The sequence below is a fragment of the Rhopalosiphum padi genome, chromosome 2 (assembly GCF_020882245.1).
Source record: "Rhopalosiphum padi isolate XX-2018 chromosome 2, ASM2088224v1, whole genome shotgun sequence".
NCBI lineage: Eukaryota > Metazoa > Arthropoda > Insecta > Hemiptera > Aphididae > Rhopalosiphum > Rhopalosiphum padi.
In genome coordinates, this window is record NC_083598.1 from 32,251,113 (window position 1) to 32,266,062 (window position 14,950).

The 14,950-nt window shown below is 25.6% G+C and overlaps 1 protein-coding gene across 5 annotated transcripts in view; it reads right to left on the reverse strand.

Moving 5' to 3' along the window:
* Positions 1-14,950, reverse strand: part of LOC132921822 (cAMP-specific 3',5'-cyclic phosphodiesterase) — a 622,929-nt gene that overhangs the window by 214,598 nt on the left and 393,381 nt on the right. The window lies entirely within an intron of this gene.

Here is a 14,950-nt window from a genome sequence, read left to right on the forward strand (position 1 = left end):
TATAAGGTATTTCTATATATTTTTTCTCCCTTTTATAATATGCATGCAGCAGGGTAAAAAATTATATAGGTACCTACATGAATATATACTTTTTTTTTAATCCTGGGGATGATGCGTTTACCCGAGCACAGGGGTCCATTACAATTTCAATTTTCTACAAAAAATCGAGTGCCATTGATTTTTCTTTTAAACAAAAAGAAACGTGGTATGAACAAAATATAATAATAAAATAGAAGAATATTGAATACAAAAAAAAAAATGTGTAATTTAGTTTTTCCTATTAATTGATACATGTAAATGCATTGAAAATCAAACGATTTTGAACCCGTATTTCTAAGAAATAAATTATTGGTAATTAAAATAAAAGACCTATGTATTACATTATTATCAGTTATAATTAGTTATTAATAAACACTAATTATATCCAAAAGTGCGAATTTTTTTTTCTAGCTATAATTGAATATTCTCAAAAAACAATATTTTGCTTTACAATTTTAAATTGAAAATGTATGTTGTCATTAAAAAATTCAAAAATGATAATATCAACAATTATAAAACATATTTTTTTTTAACAACTAAATTTTATGCGAAAAAACATTAATTATTAAAAATAATTTATAAATTATATTTCTAAAATCATTAATAATTTTTGATAAAAAGAGTGTTTACTTTAAGATGATTTATATTACAATATAGTCTGTCATTTTGGTTATTTTGTAAGGAGGGTTGTATAGGCAAATCATCATACTTAATATGATAAAACTTGTAAATATTATGTACAATGCCAAAGAATGTACTGAAAGAACTACTACATGATGCATTCTAGACAACAGTTATAATGGTTATGATTGTTAAAGTTTTAATAAAAAAAATTAAAACTAATGAGAACTGAAAGGTGCTAACTAAAAATATAAGCTCTAATTTCTTCTTTCGTGATGAATAATTATTAACGATAATCCAATCTATAATTAAATAGTTATTCTGTATTAAGTATTAAATTTGTTTTGTGTTCTAAGCTTTATGAAATGTAAAAAAGCGGTTGATATGTTCTTCACTACATGAAATTACATTGAATTATATATAAGTACTTGCCTTTGGTATTCTGTTTATATAAAAACTATAGCATACAAAAGTAATAAATTCTAATTTATCAAAAGTAAAATATTATATGGTGTAACGCAAAATTGGCTAACAAAATGTTTATTTACCGTTTTGGTAAAAAAAAAATCAGCGAGAAAAAAAAATTTGTATCTAGTCCAAAAGCATGTAGTTATAATATGTATATGTTAAAAATAATAATGTAAAAATATTAGTTAAGAACTACGATATTATACAGATAGAAACTTTTGTTTGTTAATATATGTTTCACACTTGGTTAGAGTTTTTTTTGTCTTGAATTAAATGTATATTTTCCGGAAAATAATATTACGTTAAACAAAGAAGAAGATGTCATTAAAACAAGGATGGATGTTAAAACCAAAATAATATGATTATTTATTATTTATTTATTTTGGTAAATACACAATAATATAATCCACTTAATTTTATCATGTTTGTAGAATCCATTGGTTTTAATATTATTTATTTACTAATTATTATATTTTTATGCGCCAAGCCATTTATCATAATATATATGTATATTAATAATCAAAAACAACCAAAATATAAAATACATTATTTCAGCTTAAATACTAAAACTTATCTACTACAATATTATAGTATAAATATAGGTGAATAAATATGTAATAATCAATTTGAAACTATATATTATGAGGCCACCATTACAAAAGGTTCGTAAGGCATAGCATAAAATAAATCGACATTACTACAATTAAATTTTCTCTCTGTAAATTGTGTTGATTTAGAACATTTTAGTTTTTGATAACTCTTTAAATAATACATTGAATTGTTTGTGATAATTATAGTGTTGAGCACATGTGTTGTGTGTATAAGTTGTACACTACACTCGTCACTTGTATCAGTAAATTACCACGATCTGTCAATACCCACAAACACATGCATTATATGCAAAAATGAGGAGGGGCTTGTAAAGGCTAAGCCCCTCAAAACGTACAGACAGAGAAATTAGCCCCTATAAATAAGTGGCCACTGTAATAAATAATATATAGATAAGAATAATAACTTTCAATTCAAATATTGTTGGAACACGAATATAAATAATAATATATCTTAATGTAACAATACGATTTTTACTAAAACTTAATACTTAAAATGTTTGTTTAAGTATATCTAAATAATTATTAAAAAATTTTTTTATCCAAATGATAATAATATTGGTAAATAAATATAAATTGACCGTAAATAATTTTAAAAATATTTATTTTAAGTACCATTCTATTAAACTTTATATCAATAATTTTAATATTAAAATTAATCAGTATTTTTTTGTCACAATTGACAACAATTCCAAAATATTATGCAAAATAATCTAAATATTCCATAACGCATGAAATAATCTCAAATATGCAAAAAAATAATTTGCTTTTAAATTTGTGTTAAATGAATAGTCTAAAATGTATACTATCGTAAGGCAGCCGCATATTCTCAGTAACACTATGTAAAAACATATAAATCCGGATTCTACTTCTTAGCGTTAATATCCAATACAATTTTTAAGTTTAAATTTCTGTTAAATTAATGAATGTTACTTAAAAATTATTTTGGTGATAAATCAAGTTTCCGTCTGCCCAGTTTTCTTATATTATATATTTATATTTAATGTAATAGTTCAAATATGCTAATATAATATATATTTTTTTTATTTACATCGATCATCAGGGGTGAACTTGCTGTTTGCTTTCACAACACACTACTTACCCCTGCTTTGGGTATATATGCACAAATGTATGTACAGTATTTTGGGTATCTAAAATAAATAACATTTAAGTTTTGGATGGTAATTATGATATTTTCAAATACAGAGAGTAGCTTTGATATATAGTTAAGTATTTTAAAATATCAGCCTCCTTTAAAATTATGATAGCCTTCCATCTATGACATGCATAAACAAACTATGAAAATACGGTTGAAAATAAAACATTTTATTTTTTTTTTATTTTTTTATTTTTAATAGATTAATTCTTCTGTTTAGAAAAAAATGTGGGACTTTAGCTGGTCTAATACTATAGAATCCTTGATTGGTAGATAACTCTTCTTATATTTTTCCATAGAATTTTTGAAAATATTAATTTTCGTCTAGAATATTATACACAAGTACCTATACATTTAATAAAGACTTCCTGTGTCCAAATAAAGTTACCTTAAAGTAGTTATATAAAGAAAAATAAGTATGCACATTTTGTTTAAGAAACCTGAATATAAGTTATGTTTTAAAAATATTATGTCAAAGAATCTTGAAGTTTCTATAAAATAAAATAATATAAACCATATTCACACAATTTCATCACAAAGAAAGGTCTAAAAACGATGTATTTTTGACTGACTAGAACTACCTTGAAAAATAATCACACCTTACACGACTATTAAAGATGAAAACATTTAACAAACTAAACGTAAGAAAACGTTAGTGTAACGATTTCTAATTCGAATTGGTTATAGGTAGTAATTGTATGAAGTGAATTGTTTTTGGGTTAAGAAAATAACAAACATTAATAAAACAAAACCATACATTAGGTTTCGTGTTATTTTATCACTCCTATTCCGGAGTGCGTATCGACACGATAATAATATTACAGTTCCCACGAATTATATAGGTGTGGGCACCTATGTTATTAAATGCGCGCTTGTACGTTATATGAACAAGAGTGTACATAATATGCGCGACACGTAATAGATTCTGTGCCCACGTACAAAAGTGAAAACGATAATTATTTCGAACGTGTTTTATATTATATTAAACTTTTTTTTTTAAAAACAAATACAAAAATTATAGCAACGTATATTATTTTATTGATGTAATAAATGTCAACGACAACGACGATAGAACCACGATGATAATAATATTATAAGGCCTCGGCGGGATTAATGACTCTATAATAATAATAATAATAATAATAATATAATATGGCAAAAATATCGCCACGCGATACGCGACGGTACTATTCGCCTGTGATGAGTGGAGGGGAAAAAACCGTCACTACGGAGAACAAAAAAATAACCAGACCAGTTATAACGAATAATAATAACAACAACAAAAATATTCGGCTCTTGTGTGTTTATTGTAGGTAGTTTCGTTCCGGCAACGAGAATAGCCATCAGCTGCCGTTTATTGTCATCCGATCGATAGGAGCGCTATGCTTGTGGGCGACACTACGCGTCATAATAATGCATATTATTATTATCATTATTATCATTCTAATGTATTTTGATGTACATTGATCACAGTAGTGTGAAAAATATTTTTTTAAGTGAGACCCAGATCAAGTTATACCTTTTGCAGTTCTACCATTATCACCCCCTGAATGAAAAAAAAAATAGTTTTTTTTTACTTATTCCAAATACAATTATTATCATTCAATTAAATTATACAATCAACACACGACTAGTTTGGAATAGTTTTTTTGAATAGTTTGAATATTCAATATTTTTCTAATTAATCATATTTAGTAGAGTGGTAGCAGTATAATAAAATAATGTGTTATTACTTATTTAAGATCCCGTTACACTCAATTATTCTCATTAATAAACTACAAAAAACAAAAAAATAATACCAAATGTCAACATTATCATGTTTCCAAAAATTTCAAAAGTAATACAATGAATAAAACTTGCAATGGATAAGTTATCTATGTGTAAATGTAATAGTAAATACTAAATGCAGTCAGATACCTATAGAGAATATGGACTTATAAGCTTAATAGTTAATATTATAATTTATAACTTAGTGTTTGTAAGTTATATCGTGGGCCACGATTAGAAGTACACTATAACTTTTATAAAATATAGTTTGTGCGGTAAGTTGAAATATTGATATATTTTTATTACCTAGTTATTAGTTTATTATCTTAAACTCGGTGATCCACAGTCCTACACATCTGGTCATCCTGAACCTACCCACCAATTTTTGTTGACGTACAAGCATTAAAGAACGTCATTCCCTATGCCATACTGTGTTGAAGATTTATAATTAAAATAATGATAATGATAATGTAATAGTATACAAGCAGCAACAGCTATCGACAAAACGCTAAAGAACATACCGATTTGTATGATAAATAGGTCATGGTTAATGTGGAATTGTCAGCTAATAGTGGTCAGTCATTGACGAATAGTGGAGAAGGAGCGCTTCTTGTTTTTGTTTTGGTATAAATAGACATCGAGTCTCATTAAATTGTGTGATAATTAACGAAATTCAGTAGAACTGCTATGATAATGTATTAATTATATAAAATGATACTGTAAGTTGTACCTGGTTTATAAATTATTTAACAGTGAACAATAAAAAAAGGGGAAATTCCAATTTGGGATTTTTTCTATAATTACACGATCTTATAGACAAAATACGATAAATAAAAATATTTAAGTTTCGTAGATATAGGCAATTTTTTTTTCTTAATTAATCCTGAAATTAGGAAGATTTTTCGTTTTCAGAATAGTAGTGTTTTAATATTTTATTATCTTTTACCCATTCACCGTCAATCTAAAAAATACATTAATTAAAAGAAAAAAACATAAAAAAATCACAGCGAGTGCCCAGTATAATAGTGTTATACAATGAAGATTAATTTAGTTATAAAAATTTAACATTAAATGATATTTAGAAAAATTAATGAACAATAAATGTATGTATGTGTAAATCTAAATATTTATGATATAATTTAGGTTAATGTATACAAATTAATTTTGATAATATACTCAAAAAATGTTATAAAAATATTCGTTTCATAAAAATAAAAATTAAATATTTCTAAATAATATCAAATCTTTTAATAACATTAACGTTTTTTTTTTTAGTAAATAATGCATACTTAAAACATATTTCATAAATAATTAGTGGATATCATTGTTGAATTATTATCAAACATATTATAATAAATTATATTGAAAAATATACTATATAATATTAAAAAAATAATAAAATATCTTTTACAATATTAATCACAGTGCTTGTATTAGTGTTTAATAACAACGTTATTTTGTATAGAAATTCGTCAAGCTTTTTTCAAATCATAAATTGTTAAAAAAAAATGTAAAAAGTCTTTAGCTTGAAGAATGTGATAATTTATAACAATACATTACGAGTACCACCTATAATAGGTACACAGGTATATTTTTAATGAAATAATGCTCACGCAAAATTATTGTTACTGCCTTAATGCCTTATAGTAGGTATAACTTATAGAGTATACCTATACGCCTATTATTTTTTTTTTTTTTTTTAGTATATATGGCCCCCCTACAATTTTTTTCACTTTCACCGCTGACTATATATATAATAATGGGTTTAGGGTCGTGAGGTGGGGCACACCGCGTACAATAGCCCGGTGCCTCGCCATCGTCTAACAAGCCGTAGTATTGTTGACGTTAAACAATTATGTTGTTTTTAAGCTAATGACGTGAACATTCGGCCACGGTACTATTATAATTCCATTATATATACAATATATTTATGTATAATACGCGACATACGCATACATGTACCCACAGTGGGTAACGGCTCGTGATTGTGTGATTTTTTCTATGTTTTTTTTTTTTACGTGTTCAGGCATTTCCCGTCGTGTTTATGCACATTTTTATTATTAATTTTTTTCACGGGTCTAAAATAATGTCACGTGACCTGAACGCGTACACACTATGTTTACATATATATAAATGATATAATGATGTGTATTTAAGGCCTGCGATGAGTATATAGCTTTACACCTACGCGCTCAGAAACGCTTTATCAGATTGCAAAAATCTTTTTCGTTATATTAATATTATTATAACACATTCTAGGTATTTTAGATCGTGCCTGCTAGCGTGTAGTTCAATGTGCTTACTTAAATATTCGTAAGCCTCAGAACTTAACGCTGAATTATGTGGAAGGAACAATATCTCAGTAAAAATCACCTGTTGTGAAGCTCTCGTATAAAATTAAGATTAAATGTTCTATAGTAATAAGTTTTTCAAATTATATTATATTTTAATTTGGTTTTAAAATCAAATGATTAGGTATGTACAGATTGATGTTATTTTAAACTAATCACTCTGTACTCGTATATTGTATGTAATTATTTCCTAATAGACGTTTGGTCAAAAAAGTAATAAGTACATAATTTGTAAGCATTAAGATTAAATTTGTGTACTAATAACCGGTCTTATTTAAATATAATTAAATATTCAGATAGGGTTATAATATTATAACAAAGACTTTGTATATCATTTGTGAATAGATTGCCATTTTCAGACTTGTTATGTGTGTAGCATATTAGCATATACCTGTAAGTACCAACACATAATATAGTATATATTCCAAAGATTACATTTTAGGTAGTTTTTACCAGGTAAATTATTAATTATCTGCCATTTTACACAGGTTAGCATAAAAATGAAAATTAGTTAATTTCAATTTTGTATATATTATCCTTGTTATTAAAACAAAAGAAGTAAATCCTAAATCCTTAAAAGTATTCCTATTTATTAATAGATACTTTAAATTATATTTAATACAAACTTTTCTGTCGAAAAATTAAAGTCATTATAACTTCAATAATACATAAATTAATACAATAAAATAAACCAAACATAATATAAAGGTGTAGATACTCTCTTATAGGTAGGCACACTAATAAATGATGCACAATTTTCATAATTATAAACGAAGAAATTTTACGACACATTACACGTTATCTATCGTGTGTTTGAAGATATAACGTACTTACGATCTAATTTTAACAAGTTATTTGTAGAATTTCACTAGTTAAAAAAAATAGTGTTATAATTAATAAAAACTTGACGTAATACACATAAATATAGTGTGACGAAGGATGTCGTCAGAATGGCTTTTTGAATTTTCTCAACTTTAAGATTTTCAGAAGTGATTAGACATGATGACCTCTTACAATGTTTTTGAACAATATTAAAAACGAAGAATTTTTGTTTACGTGCCAAAAACTGTTAAGAAAAATATTCAAGAATCACTCAAAAATGTATAATAACGAATATATTCAGAAAAAACGGATACGAATGGAAAAATTAAAAATGGAAATTGGTAGTTGGTTTAATAATATTAAAACGTTGTATTTTATAGACCCAAGAATCTTAACATTTTTGTTGTATTAATTATACTTGAACAATAAAAAGTATAACATCGGAGTCATCGGACTTCTGAAAAAAAAATGTGTTTTGATAGATATTTAATATTTTAATTTCAATTTTAAAATGCATTAATCTAAGGAGTATAAATTATAAAATTACTTATACAATCGTTTAGTTATATCTTATGAAACTAAAACGCGCAAATATCAATAAAAATTATGGCAAAATCTACTACGTGTACCACCAGTTAAGAACCATCAGTAATTCGGCACCATAGACTTTCATCATAAACGATGTTGATAAGACATATCGCCGCAATACACACCACAACACCAAAATTGCATAAAATATTATATAATAGGACTTGAAATCGATTTAAAATATCGATAGAAAAACGTTAAAAATTATTTTCTGATAAATCACAAATAATTTAATAATTTTAAAATTGATATAGTTTTTTAATTATATTTTATATGTTTATTGAAATTGAAGAAATATAGATCGATAATTTATATCAATTTAATAATTTTAGGCTTTAATATTGTTCATTCGTAAGTAATAACTAATAACTAATAAGTAACAATTATTTTCATAGGGCCTTTTCACAGCCACGTGTAACGACTTTTGGAATGAGTGATCGACGAAGACAGAATTTCTGTAAGTAAAAATCGAAATCGTAAAAGTGATACTTTAAATCGGAAAACAAAGAAAAACTATGTTCACAGTGGCGTATTTGAGGGGGGGGGCAACAGGGGCATCCCCCCCGAGACTTTTTTTACGCAAAATACGTTAGCACTGAGCTATTATTAAAAGTCAAATTTCATTATTATGCGTATTGCGTATTATGACTATTGACTAGGCAGTAGGCTTACTCGCCTATCATGTGTTCCCACCAAATATACGGTACCCAGTTTTGAAACTACAATAGTAACCGTTTCTAACATAGGTACCATGTTCTGTGTTACAATCACGGTCTTAGATTAGTTTACAATCATAGATAATATAGAAAAATAGTTGTAATCAATATCAATTATCAATATTCTGTGATAATGCTTGCCTACTACTGTTGCCTCTGCTGAGCGTAGTTTTTCGACACTAAGAAGGTTTGATCCTTATTTCATTAAATTTAAACTAATGTTACACAAAATTTACATTTATTGTAATATTATATTATACTAATGAGTTTAATCACTTTTATTAGCTTTACCACATATCACTGATAATTTTTAAGTATAATTTGAATTAATTATTCATAGTAAATTTCTTATCTGCTATAACTAGCTAATTTTACACTATGTCCAAATAGTGATTTGCTTATTGCTTATTTGCTTATGCATGATAATTTTATTATTTTGTTATGCTTTGCTTTTTCAACCTAGGTTAAAAACTTGGTTGCGGTCAAACATGGGGCAAGATCGCTTAGTTGGATTGGCTTTACTAAATATACACAGGAACAGAGACATACAAATAGATGAAGTTATTGATATGTTTGCTGCCACAAAAAAAAGAAATATTGACTTAATAATATAATTTTTTTTTTTACTAATTGAACTACTTTAATATTGACTATTTATTATTTTATATTATTATATTATTTTTTAGGATTATAACTGTATACAAGTTAGAACCGTGTCTAACAACGAATAAAGTACCTATTGCATTCAAATTTCCTGATATTGTAACAGTGAGAGATTTTTGAATTTTGCCCCCCCTGAAAAATTATCCCAAATACGCCACTGTATGTTTATTATCTATGATAACAAGTCATAAAATTATTAAATCGATATTGCGCAACGATATAAAAATCATATGGTTATAAGATCAAATATATTATTATTTTAAACTAACTTAAATTACATTGTGATTATCGTTGAACGAATTTTTGAAACTAAAATCAAAAAATTTAGTTTTGTTTTCAATCCATGTAATATCTCGTGCCCGTCCTGTGTCCTATACCCAGCTAATAATATAAGCTTATTAATTATAAGCTCGTATATTACATTTTATTAAATCAACAACCGTCCGTTCACTTACATGAAGGTAACGCGTTTCATAAATCCAATTACGGACAAACAAAAACGATATTATTATTCTAATTCTGCACCGTCTCCCCCGTTACCGGTGTTTATATTCGAACCGATACATGTGTATTATGCGCGCGTTATCCAATACGCTCCGGTCGGGCCCTCATCGTTTCGATTCATTTTCTCTGCCATATTACCTACGCTATAGCCGTACCGATACGTTTTTGTCTGCGCATATCGAACGCACAGGACGAAACAGATTCGTTTCCCGGTGGTGTGTGTCGTTTACCAGTGTGGGGGAGGGGCGGGTGATATATACATATATATGTGTGTGTGTGTGTGTGTGTGTAGAGGAGAAAAGACCGATGATGTCCGTGGGCCGCAACGCGAACGATATTCGCATAGGACACGAGCGTTATTCGGTTCGGTGCGCGGAAAACAAATAATACATAAACGCACGTGCGCCGCCGATAGCTTCTGTGCGAAGCCCGTCGACCGTGAAAGTGTGACGTCACACTACGCGGATTCACCGTCATCGCACACCACTCCCGACAAATGACTTTTCCGTTCTGCAGGCGGCGGCGGCGACGACCAGTCAATTCCGCCCGCAACCCGCACACGAATTTATTATTGCGTCAATTTAATGTCATTGCCATTGTTATTGTTATTGTTATTATTATTATTATTATCTACTCATTCTTTACCGAAATTATTATGTTTGAACGAATAAAATTGCAAACAACACATGATGCGTACTGAGAGTTCATAAAAAATATAAAACTACCGTAGTCGAGAAACCATATTAAAACAAACTTCTCACTTGATACGTAAAAACTTCAAATACGTCGTATATTATTAGAATCAGTTTAGTTGGATTATAACACTCGTTTGGTTTAAACATTCATTAAAAATAAAAATAAAACCAAATACTCTTTACATTTTATTTTTGTATCACTTTAAATATAATGAGGTAAGACGCATTTTATAATTAATTTAGTTATGTAGTACTACTACGTATGAATATAATTCATTCAATGTCAAGAAATTAAATAAAGTATGTTTACACATTCATATGACTCCGTTCGAGAATTCCGACGGTTATTTTTTTTACCTACACGGATCAGTAATTTAAATAATTTTAGATCAAAGATATAATCTTATATTCATTGAAATCATTTTGTATAATAAATATATTTATAGCAATAGTATGAATATATTATGTTTAAATGAAAGTTTGTTGATGAAAAATATTTGAATACCGAGTTTGTAATTTTTGCACATTTCTTTTATCGCCTATGTTCAATAAATAATATTGCTATTAAAATTTTGGTATAGTAATAAAAACATATATAAATATATAATGTACATTGTATTATATTAATATGTATTATACTCGGAATTTAAATTTTTTAAATAATGTATCAGATAGTATTGACGTAAAGAAGCAGTCGAATCTTAACAAAATCTCTTATAGCTTAGATTAAATCAATTGTTTTATTTTAACTTTCCAATTATTATACAAAGATAGTGTGATTATTGATGAAATTTGCAATAAAAGTCTAAAATTATTGGATTCGCATTACAAAACGTTCGTAACACCAGAAGGAAACCTTAGAACAATTTAAATAATTAAATCATACTATGAAACTATGTAGTCAGTAGTGGTTATAGTACCTAAAACCTGTACAGTATGACCGGTGAGAATTTACTTATTTAAAGTTGTTAAGCAATGTATAGGCATTTCATTATACTTTCTCAATTTAAAGTAATGCAATTTCGTTGGACACTATATATATTTGACACATGCAGAAACCTATAATGTACATGGTCATTAGATTATTAAGTTATACCAGTGATATTGTGGAAGGTAAAATTATAATAATATATATATATATACATATATGTCATTGCAAAATATACAAACTAAAATACATTTTCGACGAAACGGAATAATTTATTATAATATTATGATTCTAGGTAAATCCTAATGTTGTTGGGAAACATATGAAACGGTTGACTTACAAGATCATTAAAACATAATCCTAAAACAGCAGACAAGACGAATTGAGTACCTACACAATAATATACGTTAAACAACATAATAAGAATTACTGCAAAACAAATTGTGTGCACATCATCTGTAGACGTTAACTAATCACTAGATTTAATAAAATGCTGTGTTAAAAAAAAAAACAATTTATAATACTTTTAAGAATGTCTCTATACAATGTACATACATATTTCTCTAGTTTAATATTTTTAGTATTATGATAGACAATCGAATAATATTTTTAAAATAATCCTTAACGTACATTATTTCGGTATAATATATGACCTTGACCATTTATATTACTACTTACGAACAAAACAATAAATATAATATATATTATATTATTTGTTAACATTACCTGCAACCTTATCTGGTACATCATTTTCAATAATATAGTTCATGAACTTTACACTAATTGAAGTTTAATTAATAAAAATATATATTTGTATTGCCTTAGGAAAAATAAATTGTTTTTGTAACATATTTATTATTGGCAATAATATACAATTATGTAAACCATAATAAATTATGATAATCTTATGATCATATTATATGAAATAACATCTACATTTTTTTTACATTTTTTTTTCAGTAATAATTATTACATTAATTAAGTCATATTATAAAATATATTGTTATGTTCTTACACGATAATATGCAATTCAAACATTTCAAACTAATATAATTTTTTTTAGATTTAAATTTAAAATAAAATCAATGTATTACTATGTATAAATCAACAACCAAGAAATTTCTAGATAATTTTTTTAGTAAAATAATTTATATATTGTATGAATCAGAAAATCATTAAATAAAGACAGTTTAAGAATCATTTTCTAAGAAATAATCTGTTTTAATAAATATATTTTTATGAAATAAGACAAAACTCATAACTAATGGATTAAACAAACAGTTTAAATCTATTTATGTTTTTTTTTCCCAATATTTTATATAACTGCAAACAATTTAGTACCTAATAACGTCACAAATATATAAATATAGGCTTATGCCTTTTATTTATAGTTACAAATAACGCAAAATATATAATATAATTAGTTGCTATAAATTTTATATATAAAAAAAGAATTATAGGTAACTATATGTCAACACAACACATTATGTATTTATAGTATGTATCAACCTACTCAATAATTTTTTCTTCTTATTTGTAAAATAAATAATAACTGAAAAAAAAATTAAAACTTCCCGAACAAAAGAAAATAGTGTTAAATAGTATCGAAAAAATAATTTTTAAAAATTATGTCGGTTAAGTATTAAAGATATGAGTATGTGACAATTTCATTTGAGTTTTTATAATAATATGATATTGAAGGTATTTACGTCATTGCAAAAAGTATGGCGTATAAAATAACAGTGGCTAAAATGAATGGTGGTCAACAACTTACTGATCTTGATATTGCAATTTGATATTTTTTAAATTTTTTTTACAGAAACTGATAGAAATATCATGTTTTTATTTATATAAATAATGGTATAGAAATAATGTAACCTAAATACAATATTTACAAAATTATATTAGCTAAATTGTTTTGTAAAAATTATTAATTTTTTTTATCAATGTTTGCTAATAAAGATACTTAGAACTCATTTGACCTCTAAATTATTATTTTTATTATATTCTAAACACAAATAACAAAAAGTTAAATTATTATTTATATTGTGATACCTAGTCATAAATAAATAATAATATTTATACTCAGATTACCAATAACAACGTAGACTAAATTTAATTACATATAGGTAATTTCTAAAATATTTAATAAATTAAACATTTATAAAAAGTAACAAGAAAATAATATTAGAACAAAAAATAACATATTTAATTTTAATTTATTATGATGGAAAAATAGGATTATAAAACTTTATCTTCGTGTATATAATATTTTAAACGATTAAAAGTTTTCCGATTAAAGTTTGTTCCATTTTGTAATACGAAATTGTTCTTATATTTTGTATGGTAACAGATGAACAAGTGTAATAGACAATTTAAAATATTAACTTTTATATAATATAATATGTAGACAACACTACTATTATGCAAGTAATACAGACAAATATAATTAAATATATTGAAATGGAAGTAAAAACAATTTTTTTTTTTTAATATAACTAGTCAATATAGCCTTTGTAAAGATTATGTTAAAATGACAACATTTTATCCATCAAGAATATTGATTAGGTTAAAATTAATAATACCTATGACAGTATTTTAAATTTAAATTTTATAATAACAAAAAATAATATTTTAATTTTAAGATTTTTATTATCTACATTATATTATTACAAATAAAAATATTGACGCGGAACTACTTTTTAGTTTAACGTGTAAATAACGAAAGAAAATATTTTGATTTTTATAAATTATAAAAAAAAATTAAATATTTGTTTACTATTACATTTTCAATTGTATGATTGAGTATGTACACTCAATAAATTAAAAAAAAAATTGAACTATGTTTTTAGATTTTATTTGAATTATATTGTTTTTCTTAATATTAATAAATTATTCTATTGTCTGAAAATAGAGGAAAATACCTGGTCAAATTATAAAATGTGTATATTATATTAACTATACGCTATTTTTTCTATAGATTGTATTGAGCTGACTATTATATTAAAATTATTTATATGTATA